This window comes from Emys orbicularis, chromosome 3, assembly GCF_028017835.1.
Source record: "Emys orbicularis isolate rEmyOrb1 chromosome 3, rEmyOrb1.hap1, whole genome shotgun sequence".
In the NCBI taxonomy this organism is placed as follows: domain Eukaryota; kingdom Metazoa; phylum Chordata; order Testudines; family Emydidae; genus Emys; species Emys orbicularis.
The window spans coordinates 1,760,915-1,780,031 of record NC_088685.1 but is presented as its reverse complement, the minus strand read 5'-3'; the positions used below and the strand labels follow the sequence as shown (position 1 = coordinate 1,780,031).

General features: G+C 55.3%; 1 protein-coding gene across 1 annotated transcript in view; it reads left to right on the top strand.

Moving 5' to 3' along the window:
* Nucleotides 1–19,117, top strand: part of MAPRE3 (microtubule associated protein RP/EB family member 3) — a 73,300-nt gene that overhangs the window by 46,939 nt on the left and 7,244 nt on the right. The window lies entirely within an intron of this gene.

Sequence of the window (19,117 nt, the reverse complement as noted above, 5' to 3'; positions counted from 1 at the left end):
GTTAGAGTTTCAGGAGCTGGCTGGTGTAATGGAGGGGAGCCCAGACGGGGCTCTGACCCCCCCAATGGGGCTGTGATGCCCCTGGGACTCCAAGATGGACTTAACTGGGGGGGGGGTCCTGTTGTCTGTGCCAGCAAGACCTGTCTTGGACTGTGTTCCTGTCATCTAAATAAACCTTCTGCTTTACTGGCTGGCTGAGAGTCATGGTGAATCGCAGGAAGCCGGGGGTGCAGGGCCTTGTGTCCCCCCACACTCCGTGACAGTTATAGTCTTGGCCTTCACAACATCCACTGGCAAAGAGTTCCACAGGTTGACTGTGCGTTGTGTGAAGAAATACTTCCTTTTGTTTGTTTTAAACCTGCTGCCTAGTAATTCATTTGGTGACCCCTAGTTCTTATATTTTGAGGAGGAGTAAATAACACTTCCTTATTTACTGTCTCCACACCAGTCATGATTTTATAGACCTCTATCATATCCCCACCTTAGTCGTCTCTTTTCCAAGCTGAAAAGTCCCAGTCTTATTAATCTCTCCTCATACGGAAGCTGTTCCAGACCCCCTAATAATTTTTGTTGCCCTTTTCTGAACCTTTTTTCCAATTCCAATATATCTTTTTTGCGATGGGGCGACCACATCTGCACGCAGTATTCAAGATGTGGGTGTACCATGGATTTATATAGAGGCAATATGATATTTTCTGTCTCATGATCTATCCCTTTCTTAATGATTCCCAACATTCTGTTCGCTTTTTTGACTGCCGCAGCACATTGAGTGGATGTTTTCAGAGAACTATCTTGACTCCGAGATCTCTTTCTTGAGTGGTAACTGTTAATTTAGCCCCCATCATTTTATATGTAGCGTTGGGATTCTGTTTTCCAATGTGCATTACTTTGCATTTATCCACATTGAATTTCATCTGCCATTTTCTTGCTCAGTCACCCAGTTTTGTGACAGGTTTCAGAGTAGCAGCCGTGTTAGTCTCTAAGGGTACGTCTTCACTACAGGGGGGGGTCGATTTAAGATACGCAAATTCAGCTACGCGAATGGCGTAGCTGAATTCGACGTATCGCAGCCGACTTACCCCGCTGTGAGGACGGCGGCAAAATCGACCTCCGCGGCTTCCCGTCGACGGCTCTTACTCCCACCTTCGCTGGTGGAGTAAGAGCGTCGATTCGGGGATCGATTGTCGCGTCCTGACGGGACGCGATAAATCGATCCCCGAGAGGTCGATTTCTACCCGCCGATTCAGGCGGGTAGTGTAGACCTAGCCTAAGATGCCACAAGTACTCCTGTTCTTTTTCCAGTTTTGTGAGATCCTTTTGTAGCTCTTCGCAGTCTGCCTGGGACTTAACTATCTTGAGTAGTTTTGTATCATCTGAATATTTTGCCACCTCACCATTTACCCCTTTTTCCAGACCATTTATGAATATGTTGAATAGGACTGGGCCCAGTACAGACCCCTGGGGGACACCACTATTTACCTCTCTCCATTCTGAAAATTGACCATTTATTCCTACCCTTTGTTTCCTGTCTTTTAACCAGTTACCAATCCATGAGAGGACCTTCCCTCTTATCCCATGACAGCTTACTTTGCTTAAGAGCCTTTGGTTGGTGAGGGACCTTGTCAAAGGCTTTCTGAAAATCTAAGTACACTATAGCCACTGGATCCTGCCCCCTTGTCCACATGCTTGTTGACCCCCTCCAAGAGCAGAATAAAGTGGGGAAGCCAAAGGATGCGGGGGTGGGCAGGGGGTGACACAGTCTCACATCCCAGCTGCGGGGGGTTGAGCTGGAGATGGTTGAGGGGAGGACGAGGATGATGGAAGCCTGGGTCCAGGTGATGGGGGTGACACTCACTGGGGTGGTTGCAGGCGAACAGCTGCTGCTGCTGCTAATTTTTCAGGGGGAAAAATGGGGCAGGGGGGAGCCAGGGGGTATTTAACAGCCTGTCTGCCCCCAGCCAAGCTTCCCCTGGGTGTGGGGGGACAGCGACACCCTCCCACCCTGTGAGCTCATTGGGTCTCTCCTCTGCCACCCACGCCGCCCTGTGGGGCTCGCTGCTCTGAACCAGACAGGCAAGCACCCCCCTCCCCCAGCAATCACCTCCCCACCCCTCCAGCAGTCTCCCACTCAGGGCTGTGCTGACTCCGGATACGGCCGGGTCCCCCCCGCTGGGCTGTGGGGGGCTGATTGCATTGGGACGGGGGGGGAGCCCCACAGAGGGTGGGGGAACTGTCCAGGCTGGCTGAAGCTCAGGGGCTGGCTCAGCTCTGACACCTGCGACCCCCGCCCCCCACACTGCCCCTTTGCCCACTCTGAGCCGCTTGGCAGCCGGGGTGTGACTTGCCCCAGGCTTCCCCCTTTGCCATTGGGCTCCATGGCTGCTCGGTCTCCGGTGCCCCCTTTCTCCGCCCCTCCCTGGAAATCCCGTGCCCCTCTCCCAGCACGGCGGTGCCCACGGCTCGGCCTGGCTGAGGCTGGCAGGGAGGGGAATCGGCAGGTCCCCAGCTCTCGCTGGCAGGGGAAGGGGCTGACTCGCCAGGGGCCGGGGGGCGTTGGCTGCACCGTGCCAGCTCGAAGCACTCTGCTTAACCCCTCAGTCGCCGCTGCGGAGCGTGTGCAGACTGCTGGGCTGGCGTGTGCCCCGGCCAGTGCGGGCGTGGCTAGGAGGGGATTAATGTGGGCTTGCCAGCTGGAGCGCCTGACCCCAATAAAGTCCTGGGCAGATGCTGCCGGCCTGAGCCTTTGTAATGTGCCCTGGGGCCGATCTCAGGCCGGATTAAGAAGCGATTGAGGCTGAAACGGGGACCCCCCGTAAACAGCTTATCAGCTTAACGTTTCCCCAGGAACCCCCCGCACAGAGTGACTCCTGGCAGGGCTGCTCCACCCCGCGGGCTGGCTCAGGGCCGCTCCACCCTGGCTCCAGCCCTTCTGGACGGCAACCCATGTGCTGCAGCCAGCCAGCCGCCTCCCGGGCCTGGGCTGAGATCCTCCTTCCGGCACCGGGCAGGGCTCCCATGGCCGCCCCCCGCTGGGTCCGAGCCTGCGTCCGGCGCAGGGGCAGCCACCTCGTCCCAGCATGGTGTGGCCAGTGCGTGCTGCAGGTGCCAGCGTGCTCCAGGCCGAGCTGGGCCGCAGGCTACAAGGGCTTCCCGTCTGGTGGGGAGCACAGCGGGCCCTTGGGCTCCCAGGCAGCGGTTAGCAGGGCCTTGCTGCCCCCCAGCCGACGCTGGCCAGAGCCCGCTGCTGAGCACTGCGCCCTGGGGACTGGTCCCTGAGGGGTCACTGGGATAGCCCAGAGCCGGGGCAGTTTCCCAGAGGGATCGCCCGGCTTGGGCCGCGGGGGGCCGAGTAGGGATTGGTGCAGGGTAGTGGGGGCATGCCCCCTCCCCTCCCATGGGGCCGGGACCCGCCGGACAGCACAGCCGGACCCAGCTACAGCTGGTGCTGCCCACGTGAGGAACCAGGCCCCGGGCCCAGGGACATGCACACGTCCTCCCGCCCTGTCTGCCTCTGGCTCCGCCTCGGCCCCCCAGCCACGGGGTGGGGGGGCTCCATTGCTGGCAGATCTCAGGGGGCGCTTGGCTCGTTCCCAGGGAGTGGCAGCTCTGAGAGAGGCCACGGGCCAGCTGGAGGGCAAGCTCCCCTCCCCCCCAGCACCCCACAAATCACATGGGTGAGCCTGGCTGGGCCCTGGGGGGTGGGGGCGCAGCTTGTCTGTCCCCCTAGGAGCCAGGCTGCACCTGGAGATGTTTTCAGGTTGTGTCAGGTCTGGGCCTAAACGTTCCAGCACAGGGCCCCCTGCCCTTCCCGGGGAGACACCCCCTCCCCCCGCCAGACCCATCTCCCTGCTGGGGAGTGACGGAGCCCCCAGCCCTTCCCGGGGAGACACCCCCTCCCCCCGCCAGACCCATCTCCCTGCTGGGGAGTGACGGAGCCCCCAGCCCTTCCCGGGGAGACACCCCCTCCCCCCGCCAGACCCATCTCCCTGCTGGGGAGTGACGGAGCCCCCAGCCCTTCCCGGGGAGACCCCCCTCCCCCGCCAGACCCATCTCCCTGCTGGGGAGTGACGGAGCCCCCAGCCCTTCCCGGGGAGACCCCCCTCCCCCGCCAGACCCATCTCCCTGCTGGGGAGTGATGGAGCCCCCAGCCCTTCCCGGGGAGCTACCCCCCCCCCCCCGCCAGACCCATCTCCCTGCTGGGGAGTGACGGAGCCCCCAGCCCTTCCCGGGGAAACAACCCCCCCCCCCCCGCCAGACCCATCTCCCTGCTGGGGAGTGACGGAGCCCCCAGCCCTTCCCGGGGAGCTACCCCCCCCCCCCCCGCCAGACCCATCTCCCTGCTGGGGAGTGACGGAGCCCCCAGCCCTTCCCGGGGAGACCCCCCTCCCCCGCCAGACCCATCTCCCTGCTGGGGAGTGACGGAGCCCCCAGCCCTTCCCGGGGAGCTACCCCCCCCCCCGCCAGACCCATCTCCCTGCTGGGGAGTGACGGAGCCCCCAGCCCTTCCCGGGGAAACAACCCCCCTCCCCCGCCAGACCCATCTCCCTGCTGGGGAGTGACGGAGCCCCCAGCCCTTCCCGGGGAGCTACCCCCCCCCCCGCCAGACCCATCTCCCTGCTGGGGAGTGACGGAGCCCCCAGCCCTTCCCTGGGAGACCCCCCCCCCACCAGGGAGTCTCTCCCAAGATCCAGTCGCACCCCATCCCTCCTTCCCCCACCAGGTTTCCCCCTAGCCAGTACCCCCCCCCCCCCGCCAGACCTGTGTCCCGTCCCTCCAGCCTGCCCGGCCCTTTGTGTGCAGGTGGTGGGTGGCGAGGTGCCCTCAGCCCTGCCATCTGATTGGCTGAGAAGGGGGGGCTCTGTGACACAGCGGCTCAGTGCCCCGGGCGGGGGCATGGCCCTGTTTAGGTACTGGGGCCACAGCAGGCCGGAGCCTCGTCCAGGTGACTCTGCTGGGAGCGCTGGGGGCTGCCTCTCCTGGGGCGGGGGCTGCCGGTGGGGGAGGGCACGGGCTGCCTGGCAGCCCCGCCAGCCCAGGGGCCGGGCACAGAGGGGCTGTATGCAAACAGGGCAGCTCTCTCCCTGCCCCCCCCCCCCGGGGGCTGCTCGCTTCCTCTGCCTGGGGCTGCCCTCTTCCCCCCCCCCCGGCTGTTCACTGCCCCCCTGGGCTGCCCTCTTCCTCCCCCCACCCAGGGCTGCTTGCTTCCCCCTGCTGGCCACGGGGCAAGCTCCCAGCCTGGGCGGAGAGACCGGCACTAGTGGGGTTGAGCTATTAGTCCTGTGTGGACGCAGCGGCCGGGCAGAGATCCTGGCTTCCACCCGCGCGCAGGCTGGGGGTCCGGGGGGCTGTTTTAGCCGCGGCACCCACACTGCCAGTTTTAGGCACTGGCTGGAGCCCCACTAGTGCCTGTCTGTCTGTCCAGCCTGGGTCCCCGCTGCAGTGTAGACAGCTGCCAGGCGCCTGGTGCTGCCTTACGGGGGGCTCCCCCTGGTGGTGAGATTGAAATGTGCTGGGGGGAGCCAGAAAGCCGGAGCGGTGCAAATCCAGGCCAGGGCTCCCTCTGCCCCACGGCACATGGGGTGGCTCTGCATTGGCCCCATGGGGAGAGGGGAACCACTCCAGCCCCAGGGAGGAGGGGGCAGCTTGCCTCGTGGCATGACTGACAGCAGCCTCACCCCGGCTGGGTCCTGGCTGCTCCTGTGGTGGGACCTCCGAGAAAGCTCAGGTGCTGGGGGACACAGAGTGGGGGTTCACTGGGGGAGCTGTGCTGGGGGGCGCGGAGTGGGGGTTCACTGGGGGAGCTGTGCTGGGGGGCGCGGAGTGGGGGTCACCAGGGGAGCTGTGCTGGGGGGCGCGGAGTGGGGGCTCACCGGGGGCGCTGTGCTGGGGGGCGCGGAGTGGGGGCTCACCGGGGGCGCTGTGCTGGGGGTGGCGGAGTGGGGGCTCACCGGGGGGCGCTGTGCTGGGGGGCGCGGAATGGGGGCTCACCGGGGGGGGCTGTGCTGGTGGTGGAGGAGTGGGGGCTCACCGGGGGGGGCTGTGCGGGGGGGCGCGGAGTGGGGGCTCACCGAGGGGCCTGTGCAGGGGGGCGCGGAGTGGGGGTCACCGGGGGGGCTGTGCGGGGGGGCGCGGAGTGGGGGCTCACCGGGGGGGCGCTGTGCTGGGAGTGGGGGCTCACCGGGGGGCGCTGTGCTGGGGGGCGCGGAATGGGGGCTCACCGGGGGGGGCTGTGCTGGTGGTGGTGGAGGAGTGGGGGCTCACCGGGGGGGGGCTGTGCGGGGGGGGCGCGGAGTGGGGGCGCACCGGGGGGGCGCGGAGTGGGGGCTCACTGGGGGGGGCTCACTGGGGGGGCTGTGCGAGGGGTCACAGTGGGGGCTCACCGGGGGGCGCTGTGCTGGGGGGTGTGGAGTTGGGGTGGAGAAGTGGGGGCTCACCGGGGGGGCGTGGAGTGGGGGCTCACTGGGGGGCGCTGTGCTGGGGGTGGAGGAGTGGGGGCTCACCGGTGGGGCTGTGCGGGGGGCACGGAGTGGGGGTCACTGGGGGGGCTGTGCGGGGGGGCGCGGAGTGGGGGCTCACTGGGGGGGCTGTGCGGGGGGTCACAGTGGGGGCTCACCGGGGGGCGCTGTGCTGGGGGGTGCGGAGTGGGGGTGGAGGAGTGGGGGCTCACCGGGGGGGCGTGGAGTGGGGGCTCACTGGGGGGCGCTGTGCTGGGGGTGGAGGAGTGGGGGGCTCACCGGGGGGGCACGGAGTGGGGGCTCACCGGAGGCACTGTGCTGGGGGTCACAGTGGGGGCTCACCGGAGCAGAGGATCTGCAAGTGGTTTTGTTGCTATAGCCTGTTGGGATGCATGTGAACCGGCTGAGAACTGACTGCCCGGTCCGTCCGTCCGTCTCCACTTCCTGACCCGTCTCCATGGCTGGCCTGGCAGCAGGGCCGGCTTAACCGTTTGCTGGGAGCACCCACGGGGAAAAATTGGTGGGTGCTCTGCACCCACCGGCAGCTCCCTGCCCCGCCCCCCCAGCTCACCTCCGCTCCGCCTCCTCCCCTGAGCGTGCTGCCACGTCCTGCTTCTCCCCCCACCCTCCCAGCACTTGCGCCGCGAAACAGCTGTTTCTCAAGGCAAACCTGGGGAGGGGAGGAGGGGGAACACAGTGCGCTTGGGGAAGGAGGTGAGGATTTGGGGAGGGGCCCAATAGGGGCAGGGAGGGGCGGTGTTAGGGTGGGGGCTTTGGGGCAGGGGTTGGGGCGGGAGTGCGAGCACCCACCGGAGCAGAAAAAAGTGGCACCTGTGATAGCAGAAACGGTATCATCTTGAACATCGTGTTTATAACTATGTTGGTATGTGGTATTACTCTGAGCAGTTGTCTGTATTTAACCCACAACTGGCCAGCGGGAGGGGGACTCTAACCTGCTGGGAAGTAGCTGTTTGTCTGTGCAAAAAAGCAGTTGGTCTGTGAATGAAGTTTCTGCATGTCTGTCTAATGTCTCAGAAGTGAATCTGGAGTTAGATCAAGAGCAGAAAGATCCCATTGGTCAGGACAATGTTTCGCAGGAGCAGATTAAAGTGGATGGTCAGGTTGAAGCCATAGTTGAGGAAGGAAAGGGTAGATTTTGGATGGGTGATGCATTGGTGGCTGATACAGCTTGTAAAAGGGAACCTGAAAAGGGTAACTGATTTGCTGGCAGTAGCTCAGTGTAGTGAGAAGAGCGGCAGCGTATCTGTTGGGAGTGGCAAGGTGCCTGGTAAGGAAGCTGCCCCACTCTCTCAGTCTTTGTCTGTAACCAGCCCTGTGTGTTGGGACAAAGGAGAGGAAGGCAAGGAAAGCTTGGAGGAGCCTGGGCAGCCTTGTGAGCTGATGGGTTTATCTAGTCAGCAGTTTGGGAAGGCAGGAGAGTGGAAGATGAGTGTCCCTATCCCTTACCTGTTTCCTGTGTGGAGAATTGTGACAGTGAAGGAAATGTGCCTGTGTCTGTCAGGGGTATTGACTTGCCTATGGAGGAAGCTACCTCGGTCTCCAAGCCCTTGTCTGTGAACAGCCCTGTGTGCTGGGACAAGGGAAAGGAGATCCCAAGCTGTGTGTCTGGTAAAGGGGAAGGTTTCTCCAGCTCTTCTTTGTCTGTGAAGCAAACAGAAAGTGCTTCTCAGTTTCTGCTATTTGACACTTTATCAGTGGTCCCAGAGTTGGTTCTGGATACAGCTAAATCATAGAATATCAGGGTTGGAAGGGACCTCAGGAGGTATCTATTCCAACCCCCTGCTCAAAGCAGGACCTAATCCCAACTAAATCATCCCAGCCAGGGCTTTGTCAAGCCTGACCTTAAAAACCTCTAAGGATGGAGATTCCACCACCTCCCCTAGGTAACCCGTTCCAGTGCTTCACCACCCTCCTAGTGAAATAGTGTTTCCTAATATCCAACCTAGACCTCCCCCACTGCAACTTGAGACCATTGCTCCTTGTTCTGTCATCTGCCACCACTGAGAACAGCCGAGCTCCATCCTCTTTGGAACCCCCCCTCAGGTAGTTGAAAGCAGCTATCAAATCCCCCCTCATTCTTCTCTTCTGGAGACTAAACAATCCCAGTTCCCTCAGCCTCTCCTCATAAGTCATGTGCTCCAGACCCCTAATCATTTTTGTTGCCCTCTGCTGGACTCTCTCCAATTTTTCCACATCCTTCTTGTAGTGTGGGGCCCAAAACTGGACACAGAACTCCAGATGAGGCCTCACCAATGCCGAATAAAGGGGAATGATCACGTCCCTCGATCTGCTGGCAATGCCCCTACTTATACAGCCCAAAATGCCATTAGCCTTCTTGGCAACAAGGGCACACTGTTGACTCATATCCAGCTTCTCGTCCACCATAACCCCTAGGTCTTTTTCTGCAGAACTGCTGCCTAGCCACTCGGTCCCTAGTCTGTAGCAGTGCATGGGATTCTTCTGTCCTAAGTGCAGGACTCTGCACTTGTCCTTGTTGAACCTCATCAGATTTCTTTTGGCCCAATCCTCTAATTTGTCTAGGTCCCTCTGTATCCTATCCCGACCCTCCAGCGTATCTACCACTCCTCCCAGTTTAGTGTCATCTGCAAACTTGCTGAGAGTGCAGTCCACGCCATCCTCCAGATCATTAATGAAGGTATTGACCAAAACCGGCCCCAGGACCGACCCTTGGGGCACTCCGCTTGAAACCGGCTGCCAACTAGACATGGAGCCATTGATCACTACCCGTTGAGCCTGACAATCTTGCCAGCTTTCTATCCACCTTATAGTCCATTCATCCAGCCCATACTTCTTTAACTTGCTGGCAAGAATCAGGGCCGGCTCCAGGCACCAGCTTAACAAGCAGGTGCTTGGGGCGGCCAAGGGAGAGGGGTGGCACGTGCGGCAATTCGGGGGCGGCAGGTCTCTCACTCCCTCTGGGAGCAAAGGACCTGCCACTGAACTGCCGCTGCCGATCGCGGCTTTTTTTTTTTTGCTTGGGGCGGCAGAAATGCTGGAGCCGGCCCTGGCAAGAATACTGTGGGAGACCATATCAAAAGCTTTGCTAAAGTCAAGGAATAACACATCCACTGCTTTCCCCTCATCCACAGAGCCAGTTATCTCCTCATAGAAGGCAATTAGGTTAGTCAGGCACGACTTGCCCTTGGTGAATCCATGCTGACTGTTCCTGATCAGGAAGGGAATGGTCCTAAGTCTGTGTCTGCTGGGGAGAATGGCACTGTAACTAAGTTGCATCCAGTTAGTGTTTTAGCAGAATCCCAGAGACCAGACAATTCTGGTGCTTGTATTTTGCCTGTTGCTAGTATGTTGCTGGGAAAGGGTGTGGCAGCTGTGTCTGATCAGGGTGATACCCTAGCCAGGGCACAAGGAGAGCATGAAGGTGATTTGATTGTGTTACCCACTGACAGTTTGGAAACTTGTAGCAAGAAGGAAAAGATTCCTGAGCTTGTGTGTGGCAAAGGGAAGGAGAATGCGTCTGCCCTTGTGACTATGGAATCGAGCAGTTTGCCTGAGAGGGGATTGTGTAGGAATCTGCCAGATGGGCCCGAGGTGATTCTGGATGTAAGTGAAACTCAGGAGTTGGTAGTGGCTCAGCAGAGCGATGCGTCTGTGGAGCACGGTCAAGGGGAATTGGTGCTTAGAAAGATTCCAGGAGAGAAAAATGTTCATGGCAGTCTTTGCAAGCAGTTTCTGCAACTGAAGGGTGTGAAAGTGATTTAATCAAGGAAAAAATAACAGGAGTACTTGTGGCACCTTAGAGACTAACAAATTTATTAAATTTGTTAGTCTCTAAGGTGCCACAAGTACTCCTGTTATTTTTGCGGATACAGACTAACACGGCTGCTACTCTGAAATTAATCAAGGAAGTTTCAGTTCCTACCAGCCAGAAATGTTCTGTTGTGAATGGATCCACTGACTGTCCTTTTGAAAGGTCCAGTGTGGGTAGCTCTGAGAAGGTCTCAGATGGAGTAAGAGCTGTTCAGAAAGTTGAGCAGCCCTATAACCCAGTGGCTGTGCTTGGCCAGCTTGGGGAGACAAGGTTGTTGAGAGAGGAATGTCTCCAGGCTGATTCTGTAAGTGAGCAGTCTGTGCTTCAGGGTCTGAGGACAGATTTGGTTACTGGTGTTTCAGAGCAGAACGGTTTGATGGCTGAATGCTTGAGGATGCAGGGGAGAGCAAGCCAACTCTCACCCTCAGACTCTGGATTTGTGTGGTCTCTCTGTAAGACAGAGTCCAGCCTTGGAATTGGTAGCAGTTAAGGATCTGAAAACTGGAGAACAGGCTCCTGTCTGTGTTGATGCAAATGACCTGGCTGACGGAGGGAGACAAGCCTTGCTAATAGCTGTTAGCACAGAGAGCCTGGCCAATCCGCCAGTGAATTCCGTTAAGCAAGAGAACTCAGGGTTTGCTCATGTTCAGATGCAGACTTCAGCCAGTTCCAGTGTCTGCGAGGTAGGCAAGTGTCGCTCCTCGGCGGGGCAGAGAGGTGCCACAGTCTTGGGCTTGTTCACAGAAAGAAAACGCAGCAGCTCTGTGCGAACCTGCCATGCTGCCGTGAGCCAGGCAGCGCGCTGCCGTAGGGAACGGCAACGTGTCACGTCCTGCTCCCGGTGCCAACCGCGGCTCGGCAAAACGGCAGTAATTCCAAGGCCAGGACGCGGCAGAATTCACAACGGTCACAGCTGGAATTCGGGTTCCATTCTCTGTGCTGCACGGGCCTGGGTGTGTTCGTCACCTGCGGGTTTGGGGCGCGGATTCTTGCTACGACACCACTCCTGCGGCACCGTCCATGCAAACCGCAGCACTTCTCCCAGTGCAGCCATTCGGCTGGTGAGCTGAACATTTCCTGACCTGTTGGCTGCTCCGGTAACGCCTGAAATCTTCCAGAATTTCCCCCAGCCAAACATAACGACCAAGACCTCATTGCTCTGCATTGCCAACAGCAGCTGGCACCTCAAACCGCTCCCATGTACAGTCTCAGCAGTTCTCCTCCTAACTGCGTCCTTCCAAAGTGGCCTGGCCTTTCTTCTTCGCTGCAGCTGCGCGTACCAGCACTTTGCCCCTTGCTCCAGCCGCGGGAAGAATCCGTTCGTCTCCAGCAGCAGGGGAGTTTTCACTCTGCAAGCCGAAGCGCTGGAAAGAAAGATGCTTTCAGAGCCTTGCCAGGAACCGATGTTCCGTTTGTCATTTGAGTTTTCTGTGGATTGTATCCCTCGCTTTTTCGTTGGAAAAAGTCTCTGGATTTGTCTTTATACTGCAGGGCCTTGCTGGGAGCTGGGGTTCACTGCTCAGTTTGATGGGATCTGTAAGCATACGAGGCATTGCGCTCGTCCATCGCTAAATTCCATAACACCAAACTCAGTGTCACTGGCCTCAAACGGGCTGTTCTTCACCTGTTTCCTCCTTGGCCTTGGCTTCAGCACAACTAGCAGGACTAGAATTAGGGCCTTTTAAAAAGTCTCCATTTTAATGTAATTTGCTCACACATGGTACAAATATATTCCACTTCCACCGCCAGACGTCTCAGCAAAAAACGGATGTTGCTTCTGATTTGCTATCCCAGGCTGTGACGTTATTGATATAATCTGGGACCATATAGATCATTGTTGCAACCAAGGTCCTGTAGTGGCACGCAAATCTTGTATAAAGGGGGTCAAATGGGGTGTCTAAGACAAGGTTAGGGTTTACTGGTTATGATTAGGCTGTCTATATGTGTGTATCAATTTTGTAGTTGAAGTTATGAATATTGGCTCTATACTGTCTGTATTTCAAACTTATGCTACGCTGCTGGGTGACACATCCCAGACAAACTGGTGTTAGCTCTGCCTAGCCTGCTTGATGGCCCATTAAGGACCATCAGCTATACAATGGACCCATTGAGAGAAGGCAAATATGCCTTGAGACTCAGCAAAGTATGCAGGAACTGGCCCATGTGACTCCAGACTCCATTTTGCTGTAATTTTCCACAGTAAGAACGAAGAGGTGTTCTTACACCTGAAAAAGACTATATAAGGCTGATGCCCCATCTCCATCTTGTCTTCAATCCAGCTTCATACCTCTGGAGGAACTTTGCTACAAGCTGAAGCTTTGAACAAAGGACTGAGGACCCATCCCAGCGGGGGATGTTCCAGAGACTTGATTTGAACCTGCAGTTTATTCTATCGCTGCCGCAAGCCTGAACCAAGAACTTTGCCATTACTGTATGTAATTGATTCCATTTAACCGATTCTAACTCTCATCTCTATCTTTTTCCTTTTATGAATAAACCTTTAGATTCTAAAGGATTGGCAACAGCGTGATTTGTGGGAAAGATCTGATTTGTATATTGACCTGGGTCTGGGGCTTGGTCCTTCGGGATCAGGAGAACCTCTCTCTTTTACTGGGGTATTGGTTTTCATAACCATTCATCCCCATAACGAGTGGCACTGGTGGTGATACTGGGAAACTGGAGTGTCTAAGGGAATTGTTTGTGTGACTTGTGGTTAGCCAGTGGGGTGAAGCCAAAGTCCTCTTTGTCTGGCTGGTTTGGTTTGCCTTAGAGGTGGAGAAACCCCAGCCTAGGGCTGTAACTGCCCTGTTTGAGCAATTTGTCCTGAGTTGGCACTCTCAGTTGGGTCCCGCCAGAACCGCATCGTCACAGTGGCGTAGTCGTGCTTGGATCCACAGAACCAGGTCAATTAAGCTTTGGGTCAGAACCCCACGCTATCCACATTTGAATTTTGGGATTGAGAGTTTGGTTGGTTAAAGAACAGTTGCAATGGCTGAGCAAAGAGCATATGAGGGCCTTGACAAAAAAGCCCTGAAAGATTTGTGTTCAGAAAAGGGGATAAGCTTTAGAAAGACGCTACAAACCAAGAACTGAGAGATCTGTCAATGGCCAGTGATCAGAGGGCAGGAGATGCCACAGAAGCTGCAGAAGCAACTGAAAAGCAAAAGGCAGCAAGTGAACTGCAACTTGAGCATGAACAAAGGCTGGCAGAAATTCGATGGCAGGAACTAGAAGCTGAGGCAAAAGTGCAAAGATTTCAGCTCCAAGTCCAAAAAGCAAGGGAAGAAAAGCAGAAATTGTATCCTCTTGACAGTCCAGTTTATAACAGTGTTGGTATATTGCATAGCTCTGAGCAGTTGTCTGGGTGTAACCAAATGTACCACAGCGCTGCCACCTTTTATGTAAATGCTGTTACTGGGTGTTCAGTAGAGGGTGGCTCCACAACTTGTGCCAATGCTCTGTATGGGAGCGGTAGTGAAACATTCACAGAGAATGTAAAAGTCAATGGGAAAAGCTGTTTGGGGCAAATGATGGCTTCTAACATCACTCTTGTTAAAATAGAATCATAGAATATCAGGGTTGGAAGGGACCTCAGGAGGTATCTAGTCCAACCCCCTGCTCAAAGCAGGACCAATCCCCTTGTTAAAGCAGATCTTGTCAAAGAGGAAGATTATTTACCAAATCAGAGTGTGAATGTTGTAGTCCTCTATGAGTTTACTGTACGTGTGCCTTTAGCCAGAATCCACCTTGAATGGAATGGGACTCAGCATGAAATTATAGCTGGCGTAAGGAAGCTATTGCCTAAGGATCTTTTGATTGGGGAAAATGTTAAAGCTTTGTTCAGTCCAGGTAGTCAGTCACAGGACAGGAATGATCTTAAACCTGTGTCTATTGTGGGCAATGATTTGCCTGGGGAGGGTTTGTCTGAGAAGAGCTATTTGTGTAAATGAAGTTTCTGAATGTCGGTCTAGTGTCTCAGAAGTGAATCTGGAGTTAAATCAAGAGCAGCAAAATCTTACTGGGCAGGAAAATGTTTCTCTGGAGCAGATTAAAGTGGATGGTCAGGTGCAAGCCCTAACTGAGGAAGGAAAGGGTGGATTTTTGATGGGTGATGCATTGGTGGCTAGTACAGCTTGTAAAAGTGAACCTGAAAAGGGTAACTGTGATTTGCTGGCCGTGGCTCAGTGTAGTAAGAAGAGCAGTTTATCTGTTGGGAGTGGCAAGGTGCCTGGTAAGGAAGCTGCCCCACTCTCCCAGTCTTTGTCTGTAATCAGCCCTGTGTGCTGGGACAAAGGAGAGGAAGGCAGGAAAAGTTTGGAGGAGCCAAGGCAGCCTTGTGAGCTAATGGCTTTGTCTAGTCAGCAGTTTGGGAAGGCAGGGATAGTGGAAAATGAATGTCCCTATACCTTACCTGTTTCCTGTGTGGAGAATACTGATAGTGAAGGAAATGTGCCTGTATCTGTCAGGGGTATTGACTTGCCTATGGAGGAAGCTACCTCAGTCTCCAAGCAGTTGTCTGTGAACAGCCCTGTGTGCTGGGACAAGGGAAATGAAATCCCGAGCTGTGTGTCTGGTAATAAAGGTGTCTCCAGCTCTTCTTTGTCTGTGGAGCAGACAGAAGGTGCCTTTCAGCCTGTGATGGTTGAGAGTAGTGCAGTTGTCTCAGAGTTGGTTCTGAATTCAACTAAAGCCCAGGAAGGGAATGGTCCTAAGTCTGTGTCTGCTGGGGAGAATGGCACTGTAACTAGGTTGCATCCAGTTAGTGTCTTAGCAGAATCCCAGAGACCAGACAATTCTGGTGCTTATATTTTGCCTATTGCTAATGTGTGGTTGGTAAAGGGTGTAGCAACTCTGTCTGATCTGGGTAATACCCTAGCCAGGGCACAAGGAGAGCATGAAGGTGATTTGGTTGTGTTACCTACTGATGGTGTGGAAACTTGTAGCAAGAAGGAAAGGATTCCTGAACTTGTGTGTGGCAAAGGGAAGGGAAATGTTTCTAACCTTTTATCTAGGAAGTCTATGGGTTTGCCTGAAAGGGGATTGTGTAGAAATCTGCCTGATGGGCCAAAGGTGATCCTGGATGTAAGTAAGACCCAGAAAAAGTCTGTTGTTGCTCAGGGAAGTGTTCCTTTAGAGCAAGCCCTAGGTGAAGAGGGTAAGGGCAAAATTTCTGTGAGGGGTGATTTGCTGCTTAGAAAAGCTCCTGGGGAAAGGAATCCTCATGGTAATCTGTGCAAGCAGTTCCCTGCAACTGAAGGGTGTGAGAGTGATTTAATCAAGGAAGTTTCAGTTCCTAACAGCCAGAAATTTTCTGTTGTGAATGGATCCACTGACTTTCCTTTCGAAAGATCCAGTGTGGGTAGCTTTGAGAAGGTCTCAGATGGAGTAAGAGCTGTTAAGAAAGTTGAGCAGCCCTATAACCAAGTGGCTGTGTGTGGCCAGCTTGTTGGGAAGACAATGGTGTTGGGACAGGACTGTCTCCATGCTAATTCGTTAAGTCAGCAGTCTGTGCTTCAGGGTCTGAGGACAGATTTGGTTACTGGTGTTTCAAAGCAGAACGGTTTTATGGCCGAATGCTTGAGGATGCAGGGGAGAGCAAGCACACTCTCACCCTCAGACTCTTTGGATTTGTGTGGTATCTCTTTAAGACAGAGTCCAGCCTTGGAAATGATAGCAGTTAAGGATATGAAAACTGGTGGACTGGCTCCTGTCTGTGGTAATGCAAATTACTTGTCTGGCTGGGAGAGGAAGGACTTGCTAATAGCTGTTAGCACAGAGAGCCCACCCCATCAGCCAGTGAATTCTGTTAAGCAAGAGAAATCAGGGTTTGATCCTGCAGGACAAGGAGAAAGGAGAAAACTGAATTTTGCAAAGGGAAGCAACAGGTTAACCCTAAAATGCCCAAACTCCAATGGTATTGAGCCAAAGCTGTGGCATGACAACCATGATTGTAGATGGACACTTGCAATGGATTTGTTGTTAATGCTAATGGTGATTTTGTAACTAATGTGTTGCTATTACCACGAACTGTAAGAATGTACAATGTTCCTAATCTGTTGGAAAATCCCTTGAACATGTTAAAAGGAATACATGAGAACACACGTTATGTTAAAAGGCCTTGTTATACTGGTGTTTCACAGGTAATGCCTGTAAACAGTCTTGGAACTTTTAACAGGGGAAAAGACATTCCAGACCTGATGTGCTGTATAAAAAGGGAAACCGAGGCACACTACCATATTGCTTTCACGGCTAAATGCCAAGATTCCTGTACTATGAACATCATTAATATCTACATTGATTTAATGTTAATTGGGTTCCAAACATTTGCCAGAGCTTGTATGGATAAAGTAGCTGTTTTCTTTAGCTCTTGGCAAGATCACATTAGACATACAGGAACCATGCTGCAAGAGCAGATCCAATCCACTATTGTTCTAACCAAGTTTTACCTTGAGTTTGTAAAGAGGTTCAGTCATGTTGTTGAACATAATTTTGATAAACCATTTCTGTTATACTCTAATATGGCTTCGAACCCCAATACTAGCTGTAGTGAGACAAACCCAAGGATGGGGAGCTCTTGGGATGCAGTCAGTGATGTTTGTGTCATCCCTTCCTGCATCAATTTTGCGTTGGGGGTGTGACGTTATTGATATAATCTGGGACCATATAGATCATTGTTGCAACCAAGGTCCTGTAGTGGCACGCAAATCTTGTATAAAGGGGGTCAAATGGGGTGTCTAAGACAAGGTTATGGTTTACTGGTTATGATTAGGCTGTCTATATGTGTGTATCAATTTTGTAGTTGAAGTTATGAATATTGGCTCTATACTGTCTGTATTTCAAACTTATGCTACGCTGCTGGGTGACATCCCAGACAAACTGGTGTTAGCTCTGCCTAGCCTGCTTGATGACCCATTAAGGACCATCAGCTATACAACTGACCCATTGAGAGAAGGCAAATATGCCTTGAGACTCAGCAAAGTATGCAGGAACTTGCCCATGTGACTCCAGACTCCATTTTGCTGTAATTTTCCACAGTAAGAACAAACAGGTGTTCTTACACCTGGAAAAGACTATATAAGGCTGATGCCTCATCTCCATCTTGTCTTCAATCCTGCTTCATACCTCTGGAGGAACTTTGCTACAAGCTGAAGCTTTGAACAAAGGACTGAGGACCCATCCCAGCGGGGGATGTATTCCAGAGACTTGATTTGAACCTGCAGTTTATTCTATCACTGCTGCAAGCCTGAACCAAGAACTTTGCCATTACTGTATGTAATTGATTCCATTTAACCAATTCTAACTCTCATCTCTATCTTTTTCCTTTTATGAATAAACCTTTAGATTTTAGATTCTAAAGGATTGGCAACTGCATGATTTGTGGGTAAGATCTGATTTGTATATTGACCTGGGTCTGGGGCTTGGTCCTTTGGGATCAGGAGAACCTTTTTCTTTTACTGGGGTCTTGGTTTTCATAACCATTCGTCCCCATAACGAGTGGCACTGGTGGTGATACTGGGAAACTGGAGTGTCTAAGGAGATTGCTTGTGATACTTGCGGTTAGCCAGTGGGGTGAGACCGAAGTCTTCTTAGTCTGGCTGGTTTGGTTTGCCTTAGAGGTGGAAAAAACCCCAGCCTTGGGCTGTAACTGCCCTGTTTGAGCAATTTGTCCTGAGTTGGCACTCTAAGTTGGGTTCTGCCAGAACCGCATTGTCACACAGGCAGTGAGTGTTTTACGCTGACGCTTGTGCGGTGAGCGCCGCGGGGCTGTTCGTGCGACAGGAACGTGCAGCACGGTGAGCGCTGCGGGGCTGTTCATGCGACAGGAACGTGTAGCGCAGTGAGTTCTGCGGGGCTGTTTGTGCGACAGGAACGTGCAGTGCGGTGAGTGCCACGGGGCTGTTCGTGCGACAGGAACGTGTAGCGCAGTGAGTTCTGCGGGGCTGTTTGTGCGACAGGAACGTGTAGCTCAGTGAGTTCTGCAGGGCTGTTCGTGCGACAGGAACGTGTAGCGCAGTGAGTTCTGCAGGGCTGTTTGTGCGACAGGAATGTGTAGCGCAGTGAGTTCTGCGGGGCTGTTCGTGCGGCAGGGAATGTGCAGCGTGGTGAGCGCCGCAGGGTTGTTCGTGCGCTGGGACTGTGTCGTGCAAACAGAACTGGTGGGTGTGTCGGGTTCATTGGTAGGCAATGCAGCCCCCTGGGGTCTGCAGCCCCCAGCTTGGGAACCGCTGCACTAGGGGGTGCTGTCCCCTCAGACCCAGTGCTGAGAATAGGGTGCTCAGTGGGGGGCTAGGCTGTGGGGCTGAGGCTCAGTGGGGGGCTGGGCTGTGGGGCGGGGGCTCGGTGCGGGGCTGTGCTGTGGGGCGGGGACTGGGTGGGGGGCTGGGCTGTGGGGCAGAGGCTTGGTGGGGGGCTGTGCTGTGGGGCGGGGGCTGGGTGGGGCGCTGTGCTGTGGGGCGGAGGGCACTAGGACACGCTGCCATACAGGGCTGAGACTCGGCCGTGCACACCCCTCACCCATCCCTTGGCCCTTTCCATCGCATGGGGCGCTTGCTCCCAGCACCTGCTTCCAAGGGGGCTCCGTGGGCACCCCCGCCCCTCGCTGCTCCTTGTAGGGTGCAGCCTGGTGGCGTTCTGCTTTCGGGGGGTGCCGGCAGGGCACTGCGTGTGCCCCCGGCCCCTGGCTTGCCTTGCCCCCAGCAGGGACTGCGTGTGCCCGTGGCCCTGCACAGCCCAGCATCCGGTGCCCCCGGGCCCCCCAGTGTTTCCTGGGGACACGTCACACCTGAGCCCAGATGGGTGGCAGGCGACCCAGGCCGACGCTGCCCACTGGGAGCGGCGCTGGGCCGGGGGA